The following is a 20,288-nucleotide window of genomic DNA, read 5'->3' as shown; positions in this document are numbered from 1 at the left end:
TACCTGGATGATGTTCTGATCACAGGATCAACGGAAGCCAAACATTTGGCCAACGTGGAAGAGGTTTTAAGGAGATTTTTGGAGGCTGGTGTACGATTAAAAAAAGAGAAGTGTAACTTCCAAGCGACTGAAGTCACTTATTTAGGTCATCAAGTGGATGCCCAAGGGTTGCATTCAGGAGAGGAGAAAGTGAGGGCAATCAAGGAAGCACCCTCTCCTACCAGTGTCACTGAACTCAAGTCTTTTTTGGGCATGATAAATTATTATGGTTGCTTCTTGCCTAATTTGTCTACAATGTTAGTCCCTTTACACTTATAATTGAAGAAGAGCCACTGGTGGTCTTGGAAGGCACATCAAGAAGAAGCCTTCATAAAAGTCAAGAAGCTTTTGCACTCATCATGTCTGCTAGTACATTATGACCAGTCAAAGGAATTAATACTAACTTGTGGTGCATTTCCCTACGGAGCGGGAATGATATTGTCACAAAAGATGGAAGATGGTTCTGAAATGTCAATCGGGTATGTCTCCAAAACCCTCACTGCAGCCAAGAAGGAGTACTCACAACTTGAAAAAGGTTTATCCATAGTATTGGGAGTAAAGAAGTTCCATCAATATTTGTATGGCTGACACCACCATTGTGTCAGATCACAAACCACTGTTGAGTTTATTTAGTGCAGTTAAAGCAATTCCCCCAATAGCCTCTGCTAGAATTCAAAGATGGACTTTGATTTTGTCGGCATATGAGTACACCTTTATGCACCGTTTGGGTGTGCATAGAGCAGATGCAGACGGCCTCAGTTGTCTTCCTTTGCTAGATAGCATTACACATGCTCCAGTGCTTCAAGAAGTTTAACTTGTGTTGAATTTCCTGGACACCTCACTGGTCTGTGCGAAGCAGATAAAGAATTGGACACACCAGGATCTAATTTTATCAAGAGTCCGAGAACAGGTATTGCAAGGATGTTCAAATGTCTCTGAATACAATTCTCTGAAGAAGTTAAAACCATTCTGTGCCGTAAATTTAAATTAAGTTGTCAGGATGGTATCCTGTTGTGGGGAGCAAGAGTCGTCATCCCTTTGCAAGGAAGAGAACCACTTTTGACAGAGTTTTACAATGTGCATCCAGGCATTTCAAAAATGAAGATGCTCGCACAAAGTTATATCTGGTGACCAGGTACAGACAGTGATCTAGAAAAAACGGTGAAACACTGTCTCCAGTGTCAGCAACAGCAGACGTTGCCCATTTCAGCTCCATTGCACCCGTGAGAGTGGCCTGGTTGAACCTGGGTTAGACTACATATGGACTATGTAGGTCCATTTTTAGGTACCATGTTTTTGGTGATCATTGACACACATTCTAAATGATCGATGTGTATGAAGAGATCAACTACATCGTGTGCAACTATTGAAAAGCTGCACCAACGTTTTAGTGTACATGGCCTACCAGAAGTCATTGTTTCGGATAATGGCACTACTTTCACTAGGAAGGAATTCCAGAGATTCATGAACCTAAATGGGATTAAACATGTCAAAACAGCACCATATCATCCCTCATCCAGTGGGTTAGCAGAAAGAGCAGTACAATATTTTAAAACAGGAATGAAGAAATTAACCGACGGAAAGTTAGAAACACGAATTTCAAGGTTTCTTCTCAACTATCGTACGACTCCTCTTGCAACTATGGGTTCAACACTGTCTGAATTACTAATGAGACAAGATTGAGTTTAGTATTCCCGAACTTTTAGTTGGAGGAAATTTTTGATCATTCAGTACAGGATATTGGACAAGCAGTCTGACAATTTAGAGATTTTGGAAAGGTCAAGAGAGGTGCTGGTGATATGGGGCTGGGTGTGTTCAGTGTACATTTGGAGACTAATGCTATGTTTTCAGATAATGTCGCTGATAGACAGCATGTAGATGAGAAAAAGGAGATGGCCATGGATAAATTCTTGAGTTAACAGTGCAGGAACGGGAGGAGAGGCTATTGGGATGGATAAAAATGGAGCCAGGTGAGTGTAGTCCTACCCAGCTGGACCATGTTGGAGAGGCATTGAAGGAGGATGTGTGGTCAAATGTATCAAAGGTTACAGACAGGTCGAGGAGTACAAGGCGGGAAGTCACAGTCACTTCGGATGTCGTTTGTGATTTTGAAAAGAGCAACTGGAGTGGAAATTTGATTGGTTAGTCTCAAATATGAAAAGCCTGTTTGGAGGGATTCAAACAAGGAAAACCTAATTGGAGGCATACAAACATGACTACTGCCAGGCTTCTCCTGACCACACTGAAGAGCATCACTAATAGGAGCGTACTGCAGGAAAACCTGCTGGGAATAGGCTCTGCCAGCATCAGTTTGCGATGGTTGGGTAAAGCTCAACCAGCAGTGTTCCATTTGCAGATGGAGGAAAATTAAGGCTGGATCAGGGAAAAGGTGGTAGACCTCACCACTTGATTTTGCTTATTCTGTGCCACTATTCTGTTGAGAAGTGTCACCAATAAGGTTTGCATATGGATACGAATGCTATAGATAAATCTTTCAATATCTTAAATGAAAACAGAAAAAGCCAGACTCACCAGGTCAGGCAGCATCTGTGGAAAGCGAAACAGAATTAATGTTTCAGGTCGATGACCTTTGTAAGAACTGTTTGGTTCATAGTCCTCAGAAATTCTCCATACATAGCCTCACAGTACTTACAGAAAACATCAGGAAATTGCAGAACACTTTATTTCTCAAAATATACTTTCTGTTGACATTTCTCCCTGCTGCAGGTCCCAGCTGTTGAATCACCTCTTCATGTACTGACTTTACAGATTGAATATCATGTTATCGTTTTTTAAAATGTATTCTTTAATTTGATGACTGGCAAGGCCAGCATGTATTGCCCATCCCTAATTGCCCTTGATTGAGTGGTTTACTAGGACCATTACTGCGGATCTGGAGTCACATGTAGGCCAGACCACGTTAAGAATACAGATTTCCTTCCCTAACGGGGCACTGAGGATAGTTTCATAGTCACCTTATTGCGACTAGTTTTCAATTCCAGATTTTATTAACTGAATTTAGATTCCACCAGCTGCTGTGGTGGGATTTGAACTCATGCCCCTAGAGCATTAGCCTAGGCATTACTCATCGAGTGACATTACGACTGCACCACAGCCTCCTCATCATCTGGGTATGTGGAGAAGGCACTAGACTTAGTATTTGTTCTTCATTACATACTAGAAAGGTTTTGGTTCCAAATTTTACCTAATGCAACACTAAAGACTTTGTCTTACTTTCCATGCTCCACAGTAATGAATGGTGTAATTCATTTTTCAATTTGGAAGATTCATGAGGCAACATTAACTGTCATCAAACAAAAACAGAAAATGCTCGAAAAACTCAGCAGGTCTAACAGCACTTGTGGAGAGAAAAACAGAGTTAATGTTTTGAGTCCATATGACTCTTCTTCAGAGCTAAAGAGAAATAAAAATGTGATGAAATTTATACTGTTTAACGGGGTGGAGCAGGTGAAGCTGGATGGAAGGCCAACGATAGGTGGGGGCAAAGGAGAGATTGACAAAGATGTCATGAACAAAAGGACAAAGGGGGTGTTAATGGTAGTGGTGAGGGCTAAAATAGGTATTGATAGTGGCATTAAGGTGAGAAAGCAGAATGTGATAATAGCAGGACAAGGGTAAGCACTCTGAAAAGAACAACATGAACAAGTGACAGATGGCCCTTGTGGGGGTGGGAGGGGATGGTGGTGGGGAAAACAGATCGAAAATAGGATAGAAGGCGGGGATAAAACAATGAATTAATGAATGAAAATGAAAATAAATAAAAATAAGTGGATAAATCATAAAAAATAAAAAAATAAAAATGAATATTGAACAAAGGGGGTTAAAAAGGGGTGAGGCTAGAGGAGAGAGTTCATGCTCGGAAGTTGTTGAACTCAATGTTAACCCGGAAGGTTGTAAAGTGCCTAATCGGAAGATGAGGTGCTGTTCCTCCAGTTTGCGTTGGACTTCACTGGAACATTGTAGCAGGCCAAGGATGGACATGTGGGCATGAGAGCAGGAGGATGTGTTGAAATGGAAAGCGACAGGAAGGTCTGGGTCATGCTTGTGGACAAGACCGAAGGTGTTCTGCAAAGTGGTCACCCAGTCTATGTTTGGTCTCTCCAATGTAGAGGAAACTGCATTGGGAGCAACGAATGCAGTAGACTAAATTGAGGGAGGTGCAAGTGAAGTGCTGCTTCACTGAAAGGAGCGTTTAGGCCTTTGGAAGGTGAGGATGGAGGGGGTAAAGGGGCAGGTGTTGCACCTTCTGCGATTGCATGGGAAGGCGCTGTGGGAGGGTGTTGAGGTGTTGGGGGTGATAGACGGATGGACCACGGTGTCCTGAAGGGAACGGTCCTTACGGAATGCTGTCAGGGGTCGGGTGAGGGGAAGATGTGTTTGGTGGTGGCATCACGCTGGAGTTGGCGTAAATGGCGGATGATGATGCTTTGAATGCGGAGGTTGGTGGGGTGAAAAGTAAATACAAGGGGGACTCTATCATGGTTCTGGGAGGGAGAGGAAGGTGTGAGGGCAGAGGTCCGGGAGATGGGTCGGACATGGTTGAGGGCCCTGTCAACCACAGTGGGTGGGAAACCTCAATTACGGAAGAAGGAAGACAGGTCAGAAGCATTGTTTTGGAAAGTGGCATCATCGAAACAGATGCAACTGAGGGGAAGGAACTTAGATAATGAGATGGAGCCCTTACAGGAAGCAGGTTGTGAGGAGCTGTAGTCGAGGTAGTTGTGGGAGTCAGTGGGCTTGTAATGAATATTGGTGGGCAGTCTATCACCAGAAATTGAGACAGAGAGGTCAGGAAGGGAATGGAAGTGTTGGAGATGGAGCATGTGAAGGTGATGGAGGGGTAGAAATCGGAAGCAAAATTGATAAGTTTTTCCAGGTCCAGACGAGAGCATGAAGTGGCACCGAAACAGTCATCGATGTACCGAAGAAAGAGTTGTGGGAGGGGGCCTGAGTAGGACTGGAACAAGGAATGTTCCACATACACCATAAAGAGACAGGCATAACTGGGTCCCATGTGGGTACCCATGGCCACACCTTTTATTTGGAGGAAGTGAAACAAGTTCAAGGAGAAATTGTTCAGTAAAAGAACAAGTTCAGCCACACGGAGGAGAGTCGTGGTGGATGGGGATTGTTTGGGCCTATGTTCAAGGAAGAAGCGGAGAGCCCTCAGACCATCCTGGTGGGAAATGGAGGTGTAGAGGGATTGGACGTCCATGGTGGAGAGGAGGCGGTTAGTGCCAGGGAACCGGAAATTGTTAATATGACGTAGGGCATCAGAGGAATTGCGGATGTAGGTGGGAAGAGATTGGACAAGGGGAGAGAGAACTGATTCAAGATAGGAAGAAATGAGCTCCACGGGGCAAGAACAGGCTGACACGATCGGTCTACCGGGACAGTCCTGTTTGCGGATTTTGGGAAGGAGGTAGAAGCGGGTGTCCGGGAAGAATTGCCCCGCACGACTCATCCGTCTACCAAAGTGAGGCATTGCTGGTGAGTATACTTCTTTTCTTCCCTTAAAATATCAGAATACTCTCAGTCACGAAGCAAGGTGCTGCGTCCGTGCTTTCTATCCTTGTCTCCAGTTGTAATAAGCTTGAAGAGTGCAGGATGGGTTTCTTGTAAGAAACAGTGAACTTTATTAACAGACATCAGAGGAGATTACATGCTTGTTCCAAGAACAAGGCTAAAAAGTTCCCCTAAGATTCCCCACACTTAGGGCTGATTGGTCTATACAGTCACATGATCCCATAACAGTAAGAAATAGTTTAACTTACAATCATTACTCTCGAGACCCCTTAGTGAGACACCAAACAACCTTGCAACACTTATGTGTCATTTAAGTCCATCTGAGAGGGCAGAAAGGTCTTCACTTTAATGTCTCTTCCGAAAGGTGTAGTATTTCCTCAGCGCTGAAATATCAGTCTATATTATGTATGGAACAGAGTTTGATCTCATGACTTTCTACTCAGAAGCTTTATTTTGCTCGATCTTATGAAAGGTCCATCTACCTCTCCCTTCCTGTTCTAATGAAGCTGTGCTTAAAGCACAGATCTACCTTTGCTGTGTGCTTTGATATCTTTATTTATGCAATGTGCAAACATTTTTATTGCTGTCACATTTCATCTTCAAAAACAACACCCATTTTTCTCATGTCTCAAAAAAAAATCCTATTCTGTTGAACTAATTCAGGTAACTATCTACTTTCAAAGTATCCAGTGAGCAGCTGAGCCACACAGACTGGCAAATTCCTAGTTAAGATCCCTGGTCTCGCTCAGTTAGCCGATCTCACCCAGAGTGATGGCAATAGCCCAGCAATTAGCCTCAGCTTTATGGGTTCAGGGAAGGAAAACAGGCCCCGGATCTCTGCCTCTGGTTGCTGGAATGGTGCCTATGTACGGACATGGGCCGAGTCCTGGACTGGTGGTGATACCACCTGTGGTAAACAGCCTCTGGATTCTTACTGTCAATATTGAAAAAGTCAATATTCTTTGCTTGAGCAATGTAACAAAGGGTGAGCAATTGTGGAGTCAAACATCAGCAAGCAGTTAGTGGGCTGGATATTGAATTACATTTCACAGGGATTAAAACAGGTCTCCAGGGATTCAATTAAGGCAGGCGTGTACACCATGCATTCTGTACCCGACATGCAGCAGCTTTCCTATGCTGCACAATAGGTGTCCAAGGCCAATGCCTAAAGCTGGCTTTAGGATCGCTGGATGTCAAAACTGGGATGTTCACCCCTGTTTCAACCCTTTTCTTTGCTACATAGGGCAAAGATGAACATGCATGTTGCAGTTAGTTTCTTCCAGTGCTCAGGACTTCTGGACGCTGCCACCAGAAAAGTAAGTTAAAAGGTCTTTTTTTAACTTATGTTGTTGTAGAGGCAGAAAGAACAGGAATTAAAACTGTGGGCTGCTGGCTGCTGACAACCACTGTTCAGCCCCGCTCATATACTCTCCTGAGACCAGGCATCTGACCCGACCAATCTTCTTGTCTTGCCCCAACTGGCAAGGTGGAACAGCCCCTAAAATTAGCTGACACTATGCCAATGAGACAAATGGAACAATTTTTCATAGTCCTGTCACCATAAGTGAAGTGTGATTACACCAGTATCATGCCTTAATGATAGCCCAGAACCTTTATGAAACGAGGGTTAGTTAGAGCAAAATTAGTTTTACAAGGAACTAATTTTGGGATAACTTTAATAATGGTGAAGCTAATTTTCCTTTATTTCAATTCCCCTATCTTATCCCTTTACTGAAGGTATTTACTGCCACGCAGCTTTGCACAGTCACAATGCCATGATGATCTAAACTGTGAACTGATTTGACACTGCCGGGAGGGGGTGGCAGGGACTCTCGCAGGAGGAGCAGAGACTGAGTGAGCAAAGGAGAAGAAACATGAAACGTTAAAGAGAACTACAACAAAAAATAAAAGGAATACATTGGGCTGGATTTTACAGGGCGCTGTGGACCGCACTCCCCACCCACCCCCCTGACTAAAATATAGGGGGAGCCCGCCCACGATCGACTGCTGACCTACAACAATTACAATTGCTTTAAGATGAGACTTCTGCCACTTTCTTGGGTGGAAGACCCGCCTTAGAGAACAGCCAGCCAATCGGATGGTGTATTCTCACCAGGGAGTGGCGGCCACTGCTAGGACCACAGGCAGTCACGCCATGCCAGGAAAGTCCAGGGTCATGGTCTCAGTCGGTTGGGGGGCTGGGTCAAGAGGCCCGGGGGGACGGTTAAGGGGGGGTGGGAGTAACCTTGGGTGTGTGCCTCTGATGGGCAGGGGACCCACACTTGCCCAACCTGTACAGTTAAAGCTGCTGGGCTTCCTGTGTGTTGTGAGCTCACTCCCACTGTGGGTAAACTATTGGCAGGGGCAGGATGAGGCCCTTACGTGGCCATTTAAGGTCCTCAACAGGTCCAATGGCCACCCAACACCTCATCCCCACACCACCACCACCACCACCCCCCCAACCCCCGTAAATTTCAGGCAGGTCGAGTGCAGGCCTATACGCTGGGGCAAAGTCACACGCTGGATTTTACATATCGCCCCCGCCTTCAAACCCGCCATTGCAGGAACATAAAATCCAGCCCTGAGTGATCTGAAGAACAGGAGAGTAAGAACCCCACAAAGTGGTTACTGTGCTACTAACTTCTCGTTTTAATTTGATGATTCCATGCTATAGGCAAGATTTTAAAACAGGATGTTTTGCGTCAACTTGCACTTTTAAGTCTAGTTATTTTTCTCCACTCCACCAGATATAACACATTATCATCACATTACCATCTCAAAAAATGATTAAACTAATTTCTAACTGAGGAAAGCCGACTTCTGTGACATATACCCTAAGAATCTAAGTCCAGGCGTGGGTGGAAAAACATATTCTGTGCTTCTGGACTGCCTTAGCCATGATCAGATGTTAGTGTCTTTATGTATGCAATCCACAGGCCTCTTCATTTTATAAAAATGTCATGTTGAGCTTCAAGATATCAGTAGACAGATAATTTTTCAGATGCTTTTCTGCATTTTACTCCCACACCTTGTCTAGTGGATCCATGAGACTGATCCTTATCAGTGTAAATTCTATAAAGTATTTGAATGATAGAAATGCATTAGCCTGAATTCAGAGGCTGGCAGGACAATCTGAAATTGGAATGCTTTGAACTGAAACTCAAATTCATTTATTATTGGGAGATAAAAGCTCATTAAAACTTTGGGAGTTTCAAAGTGCTAAGGAGATGAATGAAACTGGGTTCAACTTTAAATTATTATTCATGAATGTATAAAATCTTAATCTCCATTGTGCTTGTGAATGGATAACCAAAACCTTCAATTCTGATGAAAGATAATGACCTGCAAGATAACTTTTGTTTCTCTCTCCACAGATGCTGCCTGACCTGCTGAGTGTTTCCAGCATTTTCTGTTTTATCAGATTTCCAGCATCCACAGTACTATGCTTTTGTTTTTATCAAAAGTCTTGTTCATTTTAATTCCTCATAAATGGAGTAGATTAGATTTTTCAATATGGTTAAAAACATGTTTTGCACTCATATGAATCGAGGATTGCAACTTGACTCCAATTTTCTCAAGTTATCCAATTTACTGTCATTTTGGGCAGAATTTTCTACCTTCCGGGCGGGCTGGCCTGACCCAATCTCTGATGGGCGGGGAACCGATCCCCGCCGGAGAAGCGGGCCCCGCCGCCCTTTTACGTGGGCGGGCCAATTAAGGGGATTCCCCAAAAGCAAGAGTGCGCTCTTTCGCGCATGCCCATGAAAGAGCACACATCTCCCTGAGGCTAAGTGCTGCCTCAGGGAGATCGCTGACAGTCTAAAAATATTAAAAATAGAAAAAAAAATCCTTAACATGTCCCCCTCATGTGACAATGTCCCATGAGATGGGACATGTTCATAATCTACACTAAAATGTTATTAAACTTTTTAAATCCCTACATGAAACCTCATCCTGCCGGTGGATGAGGTTTCATGTCTTTTCTATTCCCCGCCGGGGCTCCCGGCCTGCCCGCCAGCCTTAAGGTTGGACAGGCAAGTCCTTTAATTGTTTTAATGATCCTGCCAATGGCCTCAATTGGCCATTGACAGGTCAGCGGGCCTGCAGCTGATTTTGCTGTCCACCCGCCTTCCTGAAGATTTAAATGGGGTGGGATGATGTCGGGGGTTCCGCCCGACATCATCCCGCGTCATTTTGCGCGTCAGCAAGCAGGCCCTGCCCCCTGCTCACGGATGGCAAAATTCAGCACTATATGTTCTTCTCGGTGCAAATTTGGACATAGGTGCACCCTGGTGGTGGGAGTGGAAAATTACATGTGCATGAAATTTAATGGAAAATGTCACAACAATCTGACAACATTCTAAATGTCTTTGAAAAGGCTTAAAAAATTTCCAACTCATCTGTCGCCTTTTCTAGGACTGAAGTGGGAAGGGACAAGAAGGCTAAGGGCAAAATGCAGGCGAGAAAATCAAAGGCGCAGGGAGTCTGCAGGCAAGTAAGGAAAATACATTACACCTGCCTAATAACTTCTAAAATTCTGATGGTGCTGCACAAAGTTGTTGCAAGGAAAGTTATTGGTTGTGCCATCCCATGCCACGGATCTTATAGAATTCCTGCAAAGTGCTTGAGTGAAGCTTAAAGTTGTAGTTGATTATTGGATGGGGAATCCCTACCTCGCTGATGTGTTCTTATGGGAAATGTCAACACTCTGTCATCTATTCTCTCATGACTAGACTTGTTAAAGATGATTCCCACGAGATCTTTTGCCAGATAGATGGTATTTAGGCTGGTGCATGGATATTGCCATCGTCACGGGTGCAGCCAATCAGGATACACTAGTTATTCCTCACTCTGGCTTGCCTCCCTTCTGGCAGTGCCACTCAAAGCATGAATACTGATGATTGAGATGTTTCCAAGGAAGTGTCCTGAATCACTGTTAGTTAGTCATTGACCTATCTTTATGATGCCATTGGACCTACCCTACCAGTTCTTTCGAGAATAGGAGTGTGTGTATGCAAGACATGTTCAACTTTTTCTGCAGATGCAGGTATTTGGCAGATGAGGACAGCATGCCTCTCTTGTAGCTTGACCTGCTTGGTATCCCTTCTTTGGTCCTCAGATCGGGGAATTCTCATTGGTGCCCGAAATGGTTTTGTTTTACAGATAATTTGGCAAAAAGGTTCATGAGGACCCAAGTGGTAACAGAAAAAAAAAGGTGTTGTTTCCATGCATTCCATAAATTTGATATTACCTAATTGTCCTTGATAGTTACAAGTACTCACAAAAGGTGATTATGATTGGATGTCCTTCATGTCTGAATATCAGATGTCCATGTCCCCAAATTAAAATGTGATTTTATGGTTCTGTCAGGCATTTTAATGACAACAATAACCAACCCATCGCAAAAGCTCCAATACATTCAAGATGGCCTATATTAGACACAGCTACCCAGGTAAGAGTGACTGCCTTTGGTGTCAAGGCAGCATTTGACCAAATATGGCATCAAAGAGCCCTAGCAAAACTAAAGTCAATGGGCATCAGGAGAAAGACTCTCCACTGATTGGAGTTATACCTAGCACAAAGAGAGATGGTTGTGATTGTTGGAGGACAATCATCTGTTTTTGGACATTGCTGCAGGAGTTCCTCAGGTAGTGAACTAGGTCCAACTTGACTCCCAAAGCCTGTCCATCATCTGTCCAAGTCAGGAGTCTGATGGAATGCTCTCCACTTGCTTTGATGAGCACAGCTCCGTTAACAAGAAGTTCAACACCATCTAGGACAAAGCCTGCTTGATTGGAACCCCATCCACCACCTTAAACATTCAATCCCTCCACCACTGATCCACAGTAGCAACACTGTATACCGTCTACAAGATGCATTGCAGTAACTTACTAAGGCTCCTTTGACAGCACCTTCCAAACCCGCAACCTCTACCACCTAGAAGCACAAGAGCAGCAGATGCATGGGAGAATCACCACTGCAAGTTCCCCTCCAAATCACACACTATTCTGACTTGGAACTATATCGTCATTCCTCCACTGTTGCTGGGTCAAAATCCTGGAACTCCATCCTTAACCATACTGTGGGTGAATCTACACCACATGGACTGCAGCATTTCAAGAAGAGGCTCACCACCATCTTCTGAAGGGAAATTAAGGATGGGCAATAAACGCTGCCTAACCTGTGACATCCACATTCCATGAGCGAATAGAAAAACAGTAATTATAGTAGAAAGGATTCTGAGAATGGAGCCAATGACATAGGCATGCCAATTTCTTCAGTGTGAACAAATCTGTGTGCCACTGCCAGTGCCAATCAAAGTGAGTGCAGCTCTTAATTTTATGTATTTAGCTCCTTCTCGGCTAATACTGGGGAAATCCTGCCGAAGAGTTCAAACAAATTGTCATTGATCTGAAACATTGACTTTGGGCAGAATTTATTGCTCTGGAGTGTTAGGAACTATAGACAACTTAAGTAAGTTATATTTGTAACAGTAGGTTCAGGGATGAGTTTGAGCTTTAAAGTTTTTGTGTTTCTGTATTTGTGTGTTAATAAAAGGGGGAAACTTGAGTTTTGTTTTAACTTTAAAAGGTGCCTGCATTTTAATGAGGTTTTATGACTCTTGAAGGGAAATTAAAACAAATACAAAGCAGAAAAAAACTGTGCTGTTGCCTAGCAACAGGGGTCTAGAGAGAGGGACCCAAAAGACAGAGAAAATCATAAAAGTAGTTTCAGTTCAGTTGAAGCCAGGAGCCAGGAGAAGCTGGACACAGCAGAGGGAACTGCAGAGAGAGCAGATTTCCCAAAAGAACCGAAAATTCCCAAAGCCAAGGAGTGAGGCAGAAAGGAGGGGTTCAAGAAGACCTTCTAGTCAAAGGAAGAACAGGAGTCTGAAAAAGATCCTGTTCAGTGGAAGTGAAATTAAGGAGCAGAGAGGAAAGCTCTAAGCTTAAAAGGGAGAAAGCTGCAGGGCTCAGACTTAAAGCAAAATAGGCTTGCGAGAAGCCAGAAGATCCACAGAGACAGCCAAAGGTTGGTGATTCCTTACTATGGGCATGTGAAGCAATGGTGTTCTGTTGGCACAGCTGAGTATCTGAGAGAGAATGTGGGGAAGGCAAAGTTTGAATGCATGTGGCGACCCATGGGGAGGAACATTGGAAGGAGAGTTTGAAACGTTGGAGGTGGAACCTTGTGGAAGATGTCCGAGAGAAAGCATCATTTGGGAGAAGATTCAAAAGCGGTTTCTTTGAAAGTGGAGATTGGAAACCCTGGTGTGAAAGATGGAGTTCAGTGAGACCAGTTGGCTCACAGTGTGATGAGCATCTTGGGGGAGTTGATGAGACATCCATAGCATCTGTTTGGGGTGGCGTTTGTCGCTTAGTTTCAGAGTGTGGTATACCTGACCACAGGTCATCTATTGATTAACATGGAACGTGCATTTACTATGAAAATTAGAGCATAATACAGCTTTTGTAACTTGTGTTATTCTTTTGAATCTGAATATATCTGTAAAGGTATAGGTATGGGTGAAGGACTACTGTAATATAGTCCATCTTTAACAAATGTTTTTTGTGTTAAAAGTTCATCAGTTGACTCCTGTGACTCTGTTCAGTAGACACACACCATGTTTCCAAACAAAAATTAAAGTTAGGATCGATCAAGCCGGGTTCCACCCTGGGATCTGGCTTGTCCAGTAGCAACATCAGCTGGGATTATAATAGGAGATTAGGTACTGTGAGGGGCAGCAAAAGTGGGGTGTTTCCCAGTGGCTGCAGTGGCAGGTTTCCGTGCCAGATCAACCGCTTTTCAGATCATTATATATCCATGAACAGGAAGCATGACGGATCCCGTGGCGGGTCGGGCTGTGAATCGCCTGCCCAGCCATGGCCTCATCAAAACATCTTCCGGGCACTGTATTTAAACAGCACATGCGCACATCATTCACTTTCTGAAGGCTAGGTCAGATGCATGAGAGTGATGGCCCCCAAAGGCAAGGAGTCAAGTGCCCTCCAAATTCAGTGGCAGAATGCTGGGGACTCTTTTGGATGCCATGCAGGGATGCTGGGGCATGCTCTACCCCTGAGATGGGAGAAGGAGGTCCACCAGCCTCACCACTCTGACTTGGGAGGGGGTGGCCAGTGTATTCAGCGCCAATTCTGTGCACAGAAGATATACCATCCAGTGCAGAAAAAGGATGAATGATCTCATCCATTCTGCCAGGATAAGTCAACCTTCTCCTCACTCTCAGCTCACAATCCCATCAGTCATTCTCAGGATGACAGCCCACAGGGATCTCACACACTACAAGGGACATCACCACTGACTCTCTCACACATACCTTGACATTTTCATCTCTCTCACATCCTGTGTAGCTTGCATCCTCATCCTTTACACAGGTCCACTCAGCAACCCTGCAAGGCAGGCATCCATATCATCTGCCTGAGCATTCGTCCTGCTCACTGTCTCGCCATCTGTCTTTATGCAGGACAAGCTTGCCAACATCAAAAGGGAGAGATCCCTGACTGATGGGACGAGCTCAGGACCCTTACAAAGTTTGACGAGCGTGCGGCAAAGCTGGCTGGAGAGGACCGGGTCCGTGCATGCACCAATGGTGAGACTGGCATCTCCCAGCCAAGTGAGGACCCAGAACCAGCTCAATGTTCACCCAACAATACTGTGAGCGCTTTGTATTGTTGTTGACTCTGCAGCCAGTCACTAATAATCTGTTCTCCCTTTGACAGGCAACAGTGAGAAATGCAAGAGGGACAGTGACAGCTAGCCCCTCAGCCCCAGACCCACACCACCTCAGATGAGGATCCTGAGGACACACTAGAAGAAGACCCGTCATACCATTTACCCACACCCTCCACCAGCGCAGAGGCCCAGACCCTGCTGGGACCAAGTTCTAGAGTAGACTTGAGGTCATGATCTGTGGAGCAGAGCTCAGATTTTGGTCCACAGCAAACGAAGGCAGGGACATCCAAGGTCTCCAACACTCAGAGGACTGCTGGAGGCCAGGGTTCTGCTGAGTCCCAGTCAGCTGATGAGCTTCTGGGCTCTGCCCTAACATATATGTTGGACTGAAATGGGAATATCAGGCAGGAATATCAGATGCAGTTAACAGATTGCAACGTACTATGGAGGTATCTGTCCACGTTCAGTCTGAAGTCATTGTGCTGACATGCCAGCGGACCGAGGTCAACACTGGTATGAAGGCAATTGTCATGGGCACCTAGGTCTCGGACACAGTGCCTGAAGTACTCCAGGAGTTGCAGTCCATCACTGTAGGCATAAGTGGCATCCATCAGTGGCTAAGCGAGACGGGGAGAGGGCACTTCCACCTCACTCCAGGTGCCCTTTCTCCTCAAGGAGTCAGCCAGGGGCCCTCGGGCACCCAAAGGGATGAGGACCAACAGCCGGACACCCCAGTGACATCCACTCAGGTGGGTTCGAGGGTGCCCAGCCGATCTGCATCCCCTCTGCCTGTGATCCCATCAGCTGCAGTTCCACAGGTCGCGGAGAGGGCGCCTGTCCCACAGCAGGACCCAAAGCAGGCTGGAGCCCTCTAGCTCTCAGCCCTCCAGAGGACATCTGCCAAAGTCATCTCAGACAACAAGGCATTGTAGTAAGCAGGCAGCTGCCACCCCAGTTGTGGATGTCAGGGATGCACCAAGATGGAGTGGTAGGGTTTGGAAGATTAAGAAAGAAAATGAGCACAAAGTTTGCACGGGTTTTCACAATCTGTATATCGTGTCCACAAATGTAAATGAATTTCTATCGATTACACTTCTCCTGCGTTTATGCCTCTTCAGTCTGATGAAATGTTTCGTGGTCAGTCAAGTTTGACACATTTCCACACCTCCCACCTTCTCGCAGATGTCCCATTATGCGCCTCAGCTTGATGTTGTGTAGGACCATCTCATGACAGTGTCTGTCTGTTCTCTGCTCACTGCCGACATCAGTGAAGCGTAAGCCACAAAGCAATGTGTGATTGCCCACTGCATCTCTTAGACCTGCTTTAGAGGTTAATGTGATCTTCAGTCATGACAGTGTAAGATGGAGGCTCATGTAGTTCCCCGATGCTTCTGCATTGTAGAATGGTCAGAATGTTTGGTAGATGATGAAACGTAGAGGCGCATGGAGACGGCCATCTTTCATTGACCTCCATGCACTGTCCATCAGCCTTGACTGTGGTCCATCTATGAGCCCAAACTCTGTACTTGTATGTGCTCATGTTTGCCTGTAGCGTTCTCTAATGTCGGAGCGGAAATGTCAACAGCGCCCCAATATTTGTGCCCACCTTCCCACCTCCATGCTTCTGATCTGAGAATGTCGCTGACACATTTCTGTCCTGGTGTTGCCTGGTACATGTTTAAAAGCTTGCGACCTGGGAGTTATGTGCATTTCTCCCACATGATTACCGTGGTCATGGGAGCCTGCAGCGCAGGGCCATAATTTCTGGCTAGCATCTCCTGAGATAAACCTTCTGCAAGCTCCTAGGTGCTCAATCCAAATGATTATGTGGAACTAACAATGGCATCATTGTGGGTGGTTTCCTCTTGCCTATGTCAGGCTGCAGGGTGAAAATGTGTAGCTGTGAAACGGGCTAATAGCGAGGATGGATAGCAGCTGATGTGTGCTCTTTATTATGTAAGATTTGGGATCTTGAAGGCTACATGGTATATCTGCCTTTTCGAGCAATAGGGGAATATTGGAGAGTCCAGACGGAGGCATGTTCCTGAGTGGCACACAGGTGTCAAAATATGGAATAAAAACAGAAAATGCTGGAAAAACTCAGCATGTCTCTCAGCATCTGTGGAGAGAGAAACAAAGTTAACATTTCGAGTCTGTATGACTCTTCTTCAGAAGGAAAGAGCGGTAAAACATAATGGATTTTATACTGTTTAAGAGGGGATGGAGCAGGTGGAATGAGGTAGAAGATCAGGGATAGGTGACAGCTAAGGAGAGATTGACAAAGATATAATGGACACAAGGCAAAGGGAATGTAAAGAGTAAAGACGGTGCTGGTCGTGGCATAAAGGTAAGATAACAGAAGTTGTTAATAGCAGAACAAAGATCAGATGGTCCTGTGGGGGAAGGGGTGGTTTGGGGGAAAAAGGATAAAAAATAAACAACAAAATAAAAGAATGCAAGAAAACTAAAAATAAATTAAAATAAATAAATGAATAAAAATATATAAATAAAAATCGGATTAAAAAAGGGGTCAAGAAGGAGGAGAGAGTTCATGGTCTGAAGTTGTTGAACTCAATGTTAATTCTGGAAGGCTGCAAGATACCTAATTGGAAGATGAAGTGCTGTTCCACCAGTGTGCATTGGGCTTCACTGGAACATTGCAGCAGGCCAAGTACAGACATGTGGACATGAGAGTAGATGGTATGTTGAAATGGCAAGCGACAGGAAGGTCTGGGTGCTTGTGAAGTGTTTGAGGTCAATTGAAAGGTGAGGTGAACTGCAGCCCGCATCCTTCACTGAGGGTGATGGATGACTGTGTCCTGAGGATGTATGTGATGATGAGGACGGAGCATGATGAAGAGGTATCCACACTTGTCTTGTCTGATTGACTGGCTGAGCCCAAAAACTTCATTGTGCTATCACAATTGAATTCACACATGAAGGCAATGTACACTAAGTGTAGATGAGACTCCTTGAGGCACCTTGTCATAATGCTGGCATACTGCCATATTCACTGAGGATTGCATGATGCACCTGCCTCTTGTAGGCTGCCATAGCCAGTGGAATGTTGGTGAAATGCTAGAAGAGGCTGCACCATCTGAGTTTTACTCACAAAATGCCCTAACATTACAGGAAGGCCATATGCTTCCGAGGCTGCCCGACATTCCTAGGATGAGGACATAGTGACGCAAGAGTGTAAGTACTGATTCAGAGATTGAAGTCGATCGTTGAGATGAGGAGGAGAACAACAAAGGTGGTAAGGTGGACCCAGCATGGAGGAACTGGTCAAAGAGGATAATAATAATTAATTGTCATCATCCCTTGCCTCTGTCTTGTGTGACACTCCTCCCCCCAACCAGTCAAGACTTTGTCTTCCCACCCCAGGTAGGGAGTCTCTGTGTGTGACAGTGCAGTAGGCCTCAAAATAGGGAGGGGCCAGGTCAACATGGGGCATAGGGACATCAATGTCAAAGGATTCAGGGGGTAGCACAGGGATACCCACCGCTATGACTTTGGGATCAAGGATTAGACGAGGAGGAAGGAGAGTGATTGGAGGATGAGAACCCTGAGAATTATGCTCCTCCAGGACAATTGGAGGGATTTCCACAGTCACGGGCAGAGGGTCGAAGCTGGTCTGCAAGTAGAACCTCAGCACCACCGTTATCCAACCTGAATCTATGGCGCAGTTGAAAAAGGAAGTATGGAAAAAAATCTGCAGAGGAGGGCTCTCAGGGGTGGGAGAAGTTGGCCAATGCACTTGTGGGCCGGTTGAAGGGGCACCCTCCTAAATTCCAAATGAAGAGGAAGGCACAACTGAGACATGTGAGGAGCATTCCAAACCCAACTGAGGGAATCTGGAGCTTTAACTGTTATAGCGCTCTCATGTGAGATTAATTTATAATCAGGCCACTAAACAATCTCCTTGCCAAAACCCTTTGTCCCACTCATGGCAAATCCCAATTTTAAGAAGACTCCAATTGACAAGAGGGCAATGGGACAAAATGCAGATGCCTATTGGCCATAACACCTCTAAACCTTGCAGTTGGCAAGTTTAGAGATGGGAACCTCAACCCCACTCCCAAACTACTCTTATTCCCTCACTGGTTGTTTGAGCTACTGTGTAAACCAAAGGATACAGCCTCAATGTGCCCTGCCTGAGGCTTCCAGCATCTGGCAGAACTCTTACAGATCCAAGCACCTGTCTAAAGCACTGTCATTGCAGTAGTGTCTATTGTTGTGGGGTGTGGGGCAGGGCTGGTGGCAGTGCTTCAGGTGATCCTGAAGGCTGTAACAGTGCTGCCAAGGGACTAAGTGGAGATGTAGAGATTAGAATTGAAGTAATCCATTGGTGCCACAGTCACTCCCTAGTCAGCAATAGGATGATGACATTTGGAGGCTAATGCTCACACATGCCTCTGTCCAATGTTCCTGCAGAGATGTTTATGAGGGAAAGATAGATGGACCAGCTAACGTGGCGTTTATCCTGGCATAAGGACAACAGAAAAGGCTGAGACCATTGAGTGCCTAACCCAGATTACCTCTTTTCCATCTTTAGGCTGCAGATGCCATCCCTGATTGTGACTGTGCCATCCGCATGAAGTATGAAACCAGAAACCCCCAGGACCGCTGTGTCTGAGGGGGTCACCATGACCTGCACACACCATGCTGGACACGACTGACACAGGACTGACATGCCCTCCCCCTTCCTGGACTGGGACAAGGGCAGTCTTTCCGAGATCCACCATCTAAATTGTGTGTGTTGTCATAGAACCTGTCTTTCCATTCTAGTCCTGACCAGCATTTACTGCTTTTACACAGGATTGTCTTTCCATTCTGGCCACAAGTACATTCTCCCCCCACTCACCCACCAACACCTGCCCCCCCAGTCATTTGTCTGTGTGCACCTTTCCCCAGCCTTGCCCCCATCCCAGTCATGCCTTTGCCCTCCAGCCCCTTCCCTTGCCTCTGTCTTGTGTGAAACCATCCCCCCCAAGTAAAGCCTTTGCCCTCCATCCCCTTCCCTTGCCTCTGTCTTGTCTGACACTCCTCCCCACCACCAGTCAAGCCTTTGTCCTCCCATCCCTTCCACCCTCACCCCACCTTACCGCTGGTCTGGAATGGAGCGCTTTGCCTCTGAGCCTCTGAGTTGTTGCTCTTGCCAGCGCAGCCTGGCACGGAGTTGGAGCAGTTGCGAGCAAAGCGCAATGAAAGGTAGACGAACACACCTCGAAGTCACAAATGAAGTGCAGGTCACCAGTTGCACGTCACTTATATCCGATTATAATCTAATTCGACACCGGCATAAGCTTCTGACCAGCAGTTGGGGAGTGATTCTGATGAACTAGCTTCATAATGAGCATCCATGATATTTAAATCCATACAAATGTCATTTCTGGCATGGGGCAGAGGACACACGAGCCACCATTAAAGTCAGGAGCAGACACTCGTGACCTCTCTTTACGCCAGTGGAAAACAGACTTTTCCCCTTCCTCCACATTTTCCAGGCCCACCTGCCATTACGCCTGCTGCTGGTGGCACTGGAAAATCCTGCCCTTTGTTTCTCCCTCCACAGATGCTGCCAGAGCTGCTGAGTAATTCTAGAATATTCTGTTGTTATTTCAGATGGGAATTTTTAAGAGTTTTTAAAGAAAGATTTTGCCTAGGATTGTGTAGTAGGGATAGTGGTGGGTTGGCACTCAGGTGATGCTGTCCAGAAGTTGCACCATTATAATTTGAGACATCTGTTGGACTTTCCCTGTCCTTTTTTAACACTGTTATAGGATTGGAACTAGTGCACACGGAGTGAATCTGGTTTGATATATTTTCCACTGTTTTTCATATAACAGTGGTATTTTGTCATAAAAAAGGATTTAGCTTACAATAAAAAGCTAATCAAGGATACATTGGACCAGCCCAGGACTCATTATGCCTCTGTATTATGGTTTATTCATTTATTATTCAATATATATATATATATAGCCAATATATAATATTAACATTTGACGATT

The sequence above is a fragment of the Cetorhinus maximus genome, chromosome 11 (assembly GCF_964194155.1).
Source record: "Cetorhinus maximus chromosome 11, sCetMax3.hap1.1, whole genome shotgun sequence".
Taxonomy (NCBI): domain Eukaryota; kingdom Metazoa; phylum Chordata; class Chondrichthyes; order Lamniformes; family Cetorhinidae; genus Cetorhinus; species Cetorhinus maximus.
Note: the sequence above shows the minus strand (reverse complement) of the source record.